At 55.9% G+C, this 12,500-nt stretch overlaps 2 non-coding genes across 2 annotated transcripts; one reads left to right on the top strand and one right to left on the bottom strand.

Moving 5' to 3' along the window:
* Positions 1-3,313: 3,313 nt before the first annotated feature.
* On the bottom strand, positions 3,314-3,505 carry LOC139053432 (U2 spliceosomal RNA). The gene has a single exon (XR_011510478.1). It is a non-coding gene; the product is annotated as a U2 spliceosomal RNA (small nuclear RNA).
* A 6,346-nt stretch (positions 3,506-9,851) lies between these two features.
* Positions 9,852-11,666, top strand: LOC139053439 (small subunit ribosomal RNA). The gene has a single exon (XR_011510485.1). It is a non-coding gene; the product is annotated as a small subunit ribosomal RNA (ribosomal RNA).
* The last annotated feature ends 834 nt before the right edge of the window (positions 11,667-12,500 follow it).

Below are 12,500 nucleotides of genomic sequence, written 5' to 3'. Positions count from 1 at the left end.
CTTGATCCTCAAGCGAGTTTCACACATCACGCAGACGTCCGCATCTATCCAGTAATGATGCCATTTACAAAAATCTTAAACAACCGAGGCCCGCACCTGCTCAATCAACGCCAACTCAATTTAAGGAAGCTGATCGAAACCATCCAGTTTGGGAAAAGCTAATTTATGCAGTAGCATTCTTTTTATTATTATTGTGAGAGACGTGAAATACACACCACGAAATGAACGTCCGCTTGTTACCCTTTTGTTACTGCGGTGCGAAATCATCGCGCGTAATACCGATTCAATTTTGTCTTGTTTGGTGGTCTGTCAGCACTTTGTGTTCTTCAAGAAAATCAGCTACAGGCTTTTAAATTATGTGCGCGAAACTTTTCTCCATCTGCCACCCGGAACATATTTAAAGAAGAGAGAAAGCAGCCGGGGCCTTGAGATTTCGAAAATGCCGCGCTCTGAAATTTTCACATCAGCCATTGGGAAGATAATTATTATCCGTCACAAACAAAAAAAAAAAACAGCTTTGAAATGAGCATTGATAGTGGCCACGTTTTTTCGGGGCATGTCTTGATGAAATAATTGCAGTTCAGTTCGTTGGTTCAATTGCATTTGTTGGCTCCTTGCAGCATGTCTAGATTTCATCTTTTTCAGTATTCCTAGTGTTCTCATTGTAGTATGAATAACCTGCAGATTTTTCGTTGTTGTTGTTATGCGTTATACAATGCTGAGCGATGTTTTTCCTTTCCTTGAAGCTAGCCATAGAAGTATAAAACTTTCTATAAACTCATTACAATAAGAATCCAGCATACGGTTCATCATCGGCTCGATAAACGTTCGGGAAGTGGCGACTTTTAATGCCGTGATCATGAAGCTTAACAGCAGAGCGTGTTCATCAGATATGCCAGGGGTGACGTAACGCAAGGCGTGAATCGAATCTAAGATTGAAATGGCGTTCTGAATTCTTTTGGTTCCAGATAGAACAAACAAAAATATATAAAAAAAGCATGTCATTGATTGTCATTCAAACCTCAAGAGCGCGTGGAGAAAGTGTTCCGGTTTACATTCGGCAAATCGAAATGAACGGCTAAAATTAACCTATCGTCTGGTTTCATGCGGGAGATCACGTGCGCACGCAAATTTCTTCGTACGGGAATTTTATGAAGTGAAGGCGGCTACAGATCATTTCCTTTGTCTAGTTCATGTTCGTAGGCGCAAATTGCAAACGTAATACTTGGAGGAACGTTTCCACTAATCTACAGGGGCTCTCTCATTTCTCCGATTGCTCGCAAACACATTGCATTGCTAGTCGTGACGTTTCACAGTGACGTTTCACCATGCCCGTCGAAGTTGATTACCAGTACCGCGCCAGCGTCGACCGGCCGGCGAAGCGACGAACTCAGCAGCGCATGCGCGAGGCCCTACAACACCCCAACCGAGCTACCCTGCTTATCGGAGAGAGCGAGTGCGCGTGAACGCGGGCTCGTCTGACGATCCTGGATTAAAGAAAAAAAAAAAAGTGTGTCCGAGATATTGACAAAGACAAGTGGTCGCTGTCGCTCTGAGTCTTAGCGCGTTATAGAAAACGTGGGATGGCGGTGCTTCCTCGAGGGTCTAAAAGTACAATCTTCGAACTAGCGCTCCCGGCGGAACGTGGAGCTAGCATCCTTCTTCTTGGAACGGTTTGCAATGGACTGCTTGAATGTGCCGACCACGCGTCACGGGTCGCGTATAGAGCCAACGTTTGGCAAGAACGCGTCTAGCACAACCGATCGCGGTTGCGATAACCCATCGTTGGTAGCGAAAAAAAGAAAGAAAGAAAAAAAAAACACCTACCCGCAGCTTGTTAGCAGTAACCGTAAATGTGGTTCTAAATATAGGTTCGCTGGTCACTGAAACTTTCTCATAACGCACACCACTGTAGTCCAAAAAGAACAAAGCACGCACAATGGATATGATACAGCCGTCACCGCATGATTTCGCGTTTTCCTTATTGCATTACTTTCGTGGGCATGCGCGCTAGGGCCACGCAGGCCAGGAGGCAAGGGGAAAAATAAATAAGAAATGATACGCGATCCTCAGCATTGACTTGGCTGATGTGGCACTCGCATTTATGTTCTTTACCTTAGGCGAGCGCAACGCGCCAACTGAACTCCAATTTCCCATAACGGAAATTCGTATTTGGCCATTTGGTTGTATTTTTGGCTGATGTTCGCGTTTTTCGCCCGAGCATGCGCTTCACTGCGCCGCTCGTTGCCCCTTCAATGCGGCTTCACTGCCCTGCAGGCGTGTTCTGCGTCAAGCCGAACCACCAGGCAAAAAGCCTGGGCGCCGCCATCTTGTTGAGAGCGGCGCCGGGGACACAATCGCGCCTAGCTCATTGAGTTTTCCCCCAAAACTGAACGAAATAGCCTTATTTAAATGAGAAAGATGCCGCGAGTGCCGCAACGAAGGACCTTAAGGATTACCGAAGGGTAACTGAGGGCGACGCGACGAGCTTTGGAAAGAAGAATGATGGGTGTAGCGCTACGGGGGATAAGAATAGAGCAGATTCGGGGGGTGAGCGAACAAACGCGAGCTAATGACACCTTAGTTTAAACCAAGAAAAAGAAATGGGCGTGCGCAGGGCATGCAATGTGGGGGGAAGATCATCAATTAAGGGTTACCGACTGAATTCCAAGAGAAGGGAAGCGTAGCACGGGGTGGCGGAAATTTAGGAGGGCAGATTAGATTAGGAAGGGCGCAGGCACTAGACGGCGACCGTGACCGGGCTTACACGTGACCGGGGTGCTTGGAGAATAATGGGAGAGGTCTTTGCCCTGCAGTGGTCGTAGCCAGCAGGATGATGATGACGAAAAGGTAGCAACAGGTATTCATAACATACAGGTTGGAAAGCTGAGGCACCTCTGAACCCTTGAATATATTTCGCCACACTTGGCCATACGACAAGTTTGTTTTCGAGGCGCTCGGTCCCACTGCAGCGAAAATGTTGCCGGAAATCGGGCACTCCATTTTTGTTTCATAGGGAACCTTTCTTCCACTAGGGCAGCGGATTTTCGCAGGGCGAGCTTGCTGTCGTTTACGGATCAAAGCGATAGTGAACTCCAAAATGCAGTGTTGGCTTTGAGTGGGACTTACATTGATTGCAAAACCCACGGCTAATCACCCTTCCCCCCCCCCCCCCCCCCAAGTGGCTCATTACAGCAGACAATCGTTCAGAAACACCGGCATCGTTGCGTATAGTATGGGAATGGTGCGTGTCACGTGAGTGCTCGCTTCGAGCTTGTGTTCTTCATTTTGATTGAATGAAGTCTCACCTAAGTGAGCGGGGGCCGATCCCGGAGGTAGTGCAATACCGGGCCGACCTGCGGCGGAGGTGAAGCAGGCTTCAAGCACTCCGCCAACTTCCAAAAATAGGTTTAATATCGTGGGTCCATATAGAACCCGTATCAGATATTAAGCTGATAAGAACAGATACTACACTTTGATCTTAGCCAAAAGGCCGAGAAGCGATGTCTTTCACTTCACTCCATTGTACCACTGCCTTGTGGGTGCCCTGGCGACATTGGTAACCTCAGCAACAGCGTGGGCAATCTTATAAAACCCAGCCCGTCTAGAGACTCTATGCTCTCTATCTCGCGAATCAACTCGCGACGCCTCAGTCTTTCACTGTTAACGAAACGCCGTCGCGTAGAAACGAGACCCGAGCGCAAGCTTGTTCGCAAGGCAAAACCAACGAAGGCAACCTCGTAGAAAACGGAACAGGCGAGCGGAAAACACGCGCAAGGGGAATGCTTACTTCCGTCTGAATGCGACCGCTCAAGGCGGCTTTCTTTGAGGCCTTCGTTTCAAGCCCGTGCGCAAGTGTAATACACTACGCGCATTTCCCTCATTTCCTTTTATTTACCGCAAGGCCCACTGAAAGTTTTCATACGGCACAGGCCGGGACGGATTGCAACGTGTCGATTCGACCGCTAGAATTAGGTAGCGCGCCTCATGTACGAATGAAAGAGAATGAAAAAAAATAAATAAATAAATATAGAAAAGGCTGCGCACTCCTTCCAACCGGAAACATAGAGGGCAGGAAGATCGCCATGTGGAGCACAGGTGTTGTTAAAAAAGAAAGAAAGAAAGAAAGAAATAGCGCTACCCCATCATCTTTACCGTGTGCGTGTATACACACACACGCACACATATGCACGCGCACGCACGCGCGCGCGCGCACGCACACACACACACACACACACACACACACACACACACACATACGCACACATGCTAGCATAGCTTAAGCACAGCTGGAAAGCTCAGCCTTGCGCAAGAAAAAAGGACCACGCCCTTTCGCAAGCCCCTTTGAAACTTTTAAATGAGAAACATGTGTACAGCGAGGTCGTTCGAAACTGGCGCGAAAACGCATCCGCGCCATCTGTGTGCGGAACTAGGAAAACCTACGGCCTTCGCCATACAGAAAGAAAGGTAGATGGCGCGAGCTAACGCTCCGTTGCATACTAAGAACGAGAGCTAGTGAATAATGGCAGAAACGTCTTGGGAAGAGAGAAAAAAACAACAACAACAAAAAAAAAGAAAGACACGCAAGTTGTTGGCTCGCGCAAGCATTCTATTTTACAGCGAGTAAAGAGCATAGCAACTTCTCACAAGAGCAGCAAGAAAGACAAGAAGAACGTGAGAGAGGGGGAGAAACAGGCGCGTTTCTTTGGAATGCAGAGCATGCTGCACACACTATGAAGTGCCAAAGAGACGGGGAAAGCAGATGGCGCGATTGTGTATGTCCTCAAAGCTTGAAAACAATTTCTAAACTACAAGGTGTGCCGAAGTCCGCCTACTCTCATCAGGTTGCTCCCGCCTCCAATTGCATTTAAATTAAAATTACAGTCGCCTCAGAGGCAGAGAGAGAGAGAGAGAGAGAGAAAATGTGTACACTTGCTTCGCGCAGCTGCACCCGTTCAAATTTTACAGCAACAAGAGCACTCCCGCAGGCACAAAGTCCGCTGCCGCGTCCGCCGGGGCGGAATGCACTCGCTTCCGTAAATTGTCGTGCGGCAGACTGCTGCATCGTAGCACACCTGAAACCGCGCAGACGTCAGCGATCGCCGCGAGATCGCTGCGAGCGCTAAAGTCCGAAACCACGTCCGCCGGGGCGGCGGGAGCTCGATACCCCTTCACGAAACTTCTGCGTGTACACCGCCGCACGGCCACGGCGGAGTCGCTGGCATCCTGCGCGCAGTTGCATTGCGTCGCGCCGGGAATCGTTGAAGCCCCACGCAGACGTCGGCGTCGGCCCCGACCTGGCTGCGAGCGCTCGAAGAGACCAAGTCCGAAGCCACGTGAGCCGGGGCGGTGTGAGCGCGACTAAGTCCGAGACGACGTCAGCCGGGGCGGCGTGAGCGAGACCAAGTCCGAGACTACGTCAGCCGGGGCGGCGTGAGCGAGACCAAGTCCGAGACTACGTCAGCCGGGGCGTCGACTAAGTCCGAGACGACGTCAGCCGGGGCGTCGAGCACGCCGCGGTCGCTTTTCCCACTCTTACTCGAAAAATGGCGAAGGGGCCGCGCTAGCGTGCCTTGAATCGGTGAGCGGCGGTACCGCGGCGATCGCGAGAGCTCAAATCGGCCGTGCCAAGGCCAAATATTGGCGCTCGGCTCGGCGCAGTACGCCGCCTTGTCGCACGAGTACGGCCCCGTGGAGGTCTGGTCACTTATCGCTGCTCTTATAAGGGGCCGTACCGCCCTGGCCGACGTTGTACCGTAATGCCGTTTTCGACTTGCGCGTGTTCGTGGTGGTGTCCGCGCACCGCTCCGCACTCGAGAATCGTGCCCACGACGACGCGAGCGCTCGGAAGAGACGCAAGTCCGAAACCACGTGAGCCGGGGCGGTGTGAGCGCGACTAAGTCCGAGACGACGTCAGCCGGGGCGGCGTGAGCGAGACTAAGTCCGAGACTACGTCAGCCGGGGCGTCGACCAAGTCCGAGACGACGTCAGCCGGGGCGTCGAGCACGCCGCGCGCGCTTTTCCCACTCTTACTCGAAAAATGGCGAAGGGGCCGCGCTAGCGTGCCTTGAATCGGTGAGCGGCGGTACCGCGGCGATCGCGAGAGCTCAAATCGGCCGTGCCAAAGCCAAATATTGGCGCTCGGCTCGGCGCAGTACGCCGCCTTGTCGCACGAGTACGGCCCCGTGGAGGTCTGGTCACTTATCGCTGCTCTTATAAGGGGCCGTACCGCCCTGGCCGACGTTGTACCGTAGTGCCGTTTTCGGCTTGCGCGTGTTCGTGGTGGTGTCCGCGCACCGCTCCGCACTCGAGAATCGTGCCCACGACGACGCGAGCGCTCGGAAGAGACGAAAGTCCGAAACCACGTGAGCCGGGGCGGTGTGAGCGCGACTAAGTCCGAGACGACGTCAGCCGGGGCGGCGTGAGCGAGACTAAGTCCGAGACTACGTCAGCCGGGGCGTCGACCAAGTCCGAGACGACGTCAGCCGGGGCGTCGAGCACGCCGCGCGCGCTTTTCCCACTCTTACTCGAAAAATGGCGAAGGGGCCGCGCTAGCGTGCCTTGAATCGGTGAGCGGCGGTACCGCGGCGATCGCGAGAGCTCAAATCGGCCGTGCCAAAGCCAAATATTGGCGCTCGGCTCGGCGCAGTACGCCGCCTTGTCGCACGAGTACGGCCCCGTGGAGGTCTGGTCACTTATCGCTGCTCTTATAAGGGGCCGTACCGCCCTGGCCGACGTTGTACCGTAGTGCCGTTTTCGGCTTGCGCGTGTTCGTGGTGGTGTCCGCGCACCGCTCCGCACTCGAGAATCGTGCCCACGACGACGCGAGCGCTCGGAAGAGACGCAAGTCCGAAACCACGTGAGCCGGGGCGGTGTGAGCGCGACTAAGTCCGAGACGACGTCAGCCGGGGCGGCGTGAGCGAGACTAAGTCCGAGACTACGTCAGCCGGGGCGTCGACCAAGTCCGAGACGACGTCAGCCGGGGCGTCGAGCACGCCGCGCGCGCTTTTCCCACTCTTACTCGAAAAATGGCGAAGGGGCCGCGCTAGCGTGCCTTGAATCGGTGAGCGGCGGTACCGCGGCGATCGCGAGAGCTCAAATCGGCCGTGCCAAAGCCAAATATTGGCGCTCGGCTCGGCGCAGTACGCCGCCTTGTCGCACGAGTACGGCCCCGTGGAGGTCTGGTCACTTATCGCTGCTCTTATAAGGGGCCGTACCGCCCTGGCCGACGTTGTACCGTAGTGCCGTTTTCGGCTTGCGCGTGTTCGTGGTGGTGTCCGCGCACCGCTCCGCACTCGAGAATCGTGCCCACGACGACGCGAGCGCTCGGAAGAGACGAAAGTCCGAAACCACGTGAGCCGGGGCGGTGTGAGCGCGACTAAGTCCGAGACGACGTCAGCCGGGGCGGCGTGAGCGAGACTAAGTCCGAGACTACGTCAGCCGGGGCGTCGACCAAGTCCGAGACGACGTCAGCCGGGGCGTCGAGCACGCCGCGCGCGCTTTTCCCACTCTTACTCGAAAAATGGCGAAGGGGCCGCGCTAGCGTGCCTTGAATCGGTGAGCGGCGGTACCGCGGCGATCGCGAGAGCTCAAATCGGCCGTGCCAAAGCCAAATATTGGCGCTCGGCTCGGCGCAGTACGCCGCCTTGTCGCACGAGTACGGCCCCGTGGAGGTCTGGTCACTTATCGCTGCTCTTATAAGGGGCCGTACCGCCCTGGCCGACGTTGTACCGTAGTGCCGTTTTCGGCTTGCGCGTGTTCGTGGTGGTGTCCGCGCACCGCTCCGCACTCGAGAATCGTGCCCACGACGACGCGAGCGCTCGGAAGAGACGAAAGTCCGAAACCACGTGAGCCGGGGCGGTGTGAGCGCGACTAAGTCCGAGACGACGTCAGCCGGGGCGGCGTGAGCGAGACTAAGTCCGAGACTACGTCAGCCGGGGCGACGAGCACGCCGCGCGCGCTTTTCGCACTCTTACTCGAAAAATGGCGAAGGGGCCGCGCTAGCGTGCCTTGAATCGGTGAGCGGCGGTACCGCGGCGATCGCGAGAGCTCAAATCGGCCGTGCCAAGGCCAAATATTGGCGCTCGGCTCGGCGCAGTACGCCGCCTTGTCGCACGAGTACGGCCCCGTGGAGATCTGGTCACTTATCGCTGCTCATATAAGGGGGCCGTACCGCCCTGGCCGACGTTGTACCGTAGTGCCATTTTCGGCTTGCGCGTGTTCGTGGTGGTGTCCGCGCACCGCTCCGCACTCGAGAATCGTGCCCACGACGACGCGAGCGCTCGGAAGAGACGGAAGTCCGAAACCACGTGAGCCGGGGCGGTGTGAGCGCGACTAAGTCCGAGACGACGTCAGCCGGGGCGGCGTGAGCGAGACTAAGTCCGAGACTACGTCAGCCGGGGCGACGAGCACGCCGCGCGCGCTTTTCGCACTCTTACTCGAAAAATGGCGAAGGGGCCGCGCTAGCGTGCCTTGAATCGGTGAGCGGCGGTACCGCGGCGATCGCGAGAGCTCAAATCGGCCGTGCCAAGGCCAAATATTGGCGCTCGGCTCGGCGCAGTACGCCGCCTTGTCGCACGAGTACGGCCCCGTGGAGATCTGGTCACTTATCGCTGCTCATATAAGGGGGCCGTACCGCCCTGGCCGACGTTGTACCGTAGTGCCGTTTTCGGCTTGCGCGTGTTCGTGGTGGTGTCCGCGCACCGCTCCGCACTCGAGAATCGTGCCCACGACGACGCGAGCGCTCGGAAGAGACAGAAGTCCGAAACCACCTGAGCCGGGCCGCGGCGGGAGCTCGACGCCCGTCACGCAACTTTGGCGTACAAGCCACCGCACGGCCGCGACTGAGTCGTCGCCACCGTCCGGCTGGCTGCACTATAGCACGCCGGGAACCGGGAAAGAACCGCGCAGAGGTCGTCGTTTTGCCGCGGCGTTGGCGCGAGCGCGCGAAGAGACAAAGTCCGAAACGGCGTCAGCCGGGGTGTCGAGCACGCCGCCCGCGCCGGTCGCACTCGTGCTCGGAAACGGCGAAAGGGCCGCGCTAGCGTGCGGCCCCGTAGGGGCACAGAAAGGCGATTGTTCTGGAAACCGCGCTGTCCATAGGCGAGAGATTGCCGTTCGCGCATTCGGTCGACGCGCTGCGCTTTCACGACTTCGGCATTGCGCTGCCGACGTAAGCTTTCCATCTCGCTCGCGGCGCTGCGAGGCGGCACGATTTTCGCCAAACGCTCGTCGAAAGTGGCACGAGTACGGCCCCATGGAGATTTGGGAACTTATCGCTGCTATTATATGGGGGTCCCAGAGAGCAGTCGCCCCCAAAAGCGACCTGGGTGTTTGATATGCGGCGGGCTTCGTGCCCGTCAAGCGTGTCCCCGGTATCGCTCCCGTGGATCCCACAGCTGACGTCTGCAGCCTCATCCGCTTGATGCGTTAGGGGCTGGTTGTCGGACGACGCTTTCTCCACGATATCGAGTTGTGTTCCGCATCGTCCTCGGACGAGTCAAATGCGAAAGCGCCGAAGGCGCGGGCGTGACCCGTCGCCTGGCGGCTTTGCCGTCTCGGCTACGTTGCAAGTGTCGGTCGGTCCACCTGTGCTGCGGGCTCAAGAGAAACCGCAAGCCGTGATCGAGTCGACACAACCAGTCTATCGAGAATGTTGCGTGCTTCTTGCCGCGTGGCGATACCCGGCCCTTCGGGGAGGGCGCCGTAGCGAGCTCGAACGCCGTCGTCTCGGACTGTGCAAAGTGCTACTCTTTGCAAGAACGAAGCGTGCTGGGGCGCCTGAAGGTGGCCTCGGCATCGCAAAAACGGCGTCCGGCCTGCTTGACAGGCGGGACGCGCAGTTGAACGATTACCTGGTTGATCCTGCCAGTAATCATATGCTTGTCTCAAAGATTAAGCCATGCATGTCTAAGTACATGCCGAAATAAGGCGAAACCGCGAATGGCTCATTAAATCAGTTATGGTTCCTTAGATCGTTTCTTCCTACTTGGATAACTGTGGCAATTCTAGAGCTAATACATGCAGTGAGCCTGAAGCCCTTTGGGCGACGGGTGCTTTTATTAGACCAAGATCGATCGGGTTTCGGCCCGTATTGTGTGGTGACTCTGGATAACTTTGTGCTGATCGCATGGCCACGAGCCGGCGACGTTTCTTTCAAGTGTCTGCCTTATCAACTTTCGATGGTAGGTTACTTGCTTACCATGGTTGTTACGGGTAACGGAGAATCAGGGTTCGATTCCGGAGAGGGAGCCTGAGAAACGGCTACCACATCCAAGGAAGGCAGCAGGCGCGCAAATTACCCACTCCCGGCACGGGGAGGTAGTGACGAAAAATAACAATACGGGACTCTTTTGAGGCCCCGTAATTGAAATGAGTACACTCTAAATCCTTTAACGAGGATCAATTGGAGGGCAAGTCTGGTGCCAGCAGCCGCGGTAATTCCAGCTCCAATAGCGTATACTAAAGCTGCTGCGGTTAAAAAGCTCGTAGTTGGATCTCAGTTCCAGACGAGTAGTGCATCTACCCGATGCGACGGCTCGGACTGAACATCATGCCGGTCCTTTCTTGGTGCACTTCATTGTGTGCCTCGAGAAGGCTGGTGCTTTTACTTTGAAAAAATTAGAGTGCTCAACGCAGGCGAGTCGCCTGAATAAACTTGCATGGAATAATAGAACAAGACCTCGTTTCTGTTCTGTTGGTTTTTGGAATACGAGGTAATGATTAAGAGGGACAGACGGGGGCATTCGTATTGCGGCGCTAGAGGTGAAATTCTTGGACCGTCGCAAGACGAACTACTGCGAAAGCATTTGCCAAGAATGTTTTCTTTGATCAAGAACGAAAGTCAGAGGTTCGAAGGCGATCAGATACCGCCCTAGTTCTGACCATAAACGATGCCAACCAGCGATCCGCCTGAGTTACTCAAATGACTCGGCGGGCAGCTTCCGGGAAACCAAAGTGTTTGGGTTCCGGGGGAAGTATGGTTGCAAAGCTGAAACTTAAAGGAATTGACGGAAGGGCACCACCAGGAGTGGAGCCTGCGGCTTAATTTGACTCAACACGGGAAAACTTACCCGGCCCGGACACTGGGAGGATTGACAGATTGAGAGCTCTTTCTTGATTCGGTGGATGGTGGTGCATGGCCGTTCTTAGTTGGTGGAGCGATTTGTCTGGTTAATTCCGATAACGAACGAGACTCTAGCCTATTAAATAGGTGCGGGGTTCCCAGCACCTTACAACCTTCTTAGAGGGACAAGCGGCTCCTAGCCGCACGAAACAGAGCAATAACAGGTCTGTGATGCCCTTAGATGTCCGGGGCCGCACGCGCGCTACACTGAAGGAAGCAGCGTGTCTTTATCCCTGTCTGAAAAGACTGGGTAACCCGTGGAACTTCTTTCGTGATTGGGATAGGGGCTTGCAATTGTTCCCCTTGAACGAGGAATTCCCAGTAAGCGCGAGTCATAAGCTCGCGTTGATTACGTCCCTGCCCTTTGTACACACCGCCCGTCGCTACTACCGATTGAATGATTTAGTGAGGTCTTCGGACCGATGTCCGGCGCGGCCTTTCGGTTGCGCCGGTCTGTTGGAAAGATGACCAAACTTGATCATTTAGAGGAAGTAAAAGTCGTAACAAGGTTTCCGTAGGTGAACCTGCGGAAGGATCATTACCGGATTGTTCGAGGGTGACGAGCGCCATTGTTTCTACCCCGTGTGGGTGAAGCAGCTCGCTGCGCCCGACGCTTTCCGCCGCTGGCCCCGCTTGGACGCGGGGACGGCTATACCCGAACATGCCGGGGATTGCCCGAATTTCGAAGGGCGCCCCGTGCCAAATTTGTTGCGCCCAGTGGACGCCGGCTGCAACCTTGGACGGTTGGCTTGGCCGCGCCCGCGGGTAGAAACGGCGTAACGCACACTGTTGGGTGGGCTTTCTGAAGTCCGCCTCGGCACTCTTGCGCGGAATGGGAGTAAGACGACCCGACCTGCTGCTCTTGCCCAGTACGAGGGGAACGGCGAAGCGTGCGGTCGGTCAAGGAACTGACGGTCGAGAGCTAATGCCGCTGCCGCTTAGTACACACGGAACCGTGGTGCGAGCGCTCTCCCGTCCTCCGCGGCAAACGCTGCCGAGTCTGAAAAGGCTGGCGGCTGCCGGTCGCTTCCTGCGGCGAGTGTGGAGTAACGACCCGACTTTGTTGCTGCCCAAGTACTAAAGGAACGGTGCGGCGCTCGGTCGGTCATGGAACCGGCGGTATTGAGGGTGCGGCTGCCAAGTACGGAAGGAACCGTGGCCTAAAGCACTCTCCCGTCCTCCGCGGCAAATTCCACCGCGCCCGAAAGGGCCGGAGGCTGCCGGTCGGCTCCCGCTCGTGACGCGCGAGGTGTCGAGTTCGCGGTTCAATGCGACGACGTCTGCAGGCTATTTGCCCGCCGCCGAGGGAAAGGCGGCGTTGCTGCGAAGTACCGAAGGAAACGCGGCTTTGCTACGTCGGAAGCGTTCTGCGGTT

This window comes from Dermacentor albipictus, unplaced genomic scaffold (assembly GCF_038994185.2).
Source record: "Dermacentor albipictus isolate Rhodes 1998 colony unplaced genomic scaffold, USDA_Dalb.pri_finalv2 scaffold_125, whole genome shotgun sequence".
In the NCBI taxonomy this organism is placed as follows: domain Eukaryota; kingdom Metazoa; phylum Arthropoda; class Arachnida; order Ixodida; family Ixodidae; genus Dermacentor; species Dermacentor albipictus.
The sequence above is the reverse complement of the archived record's forward strand: the minus strand, read 5'-3'. Positions and strand labels throughout refer to the sequence as shown.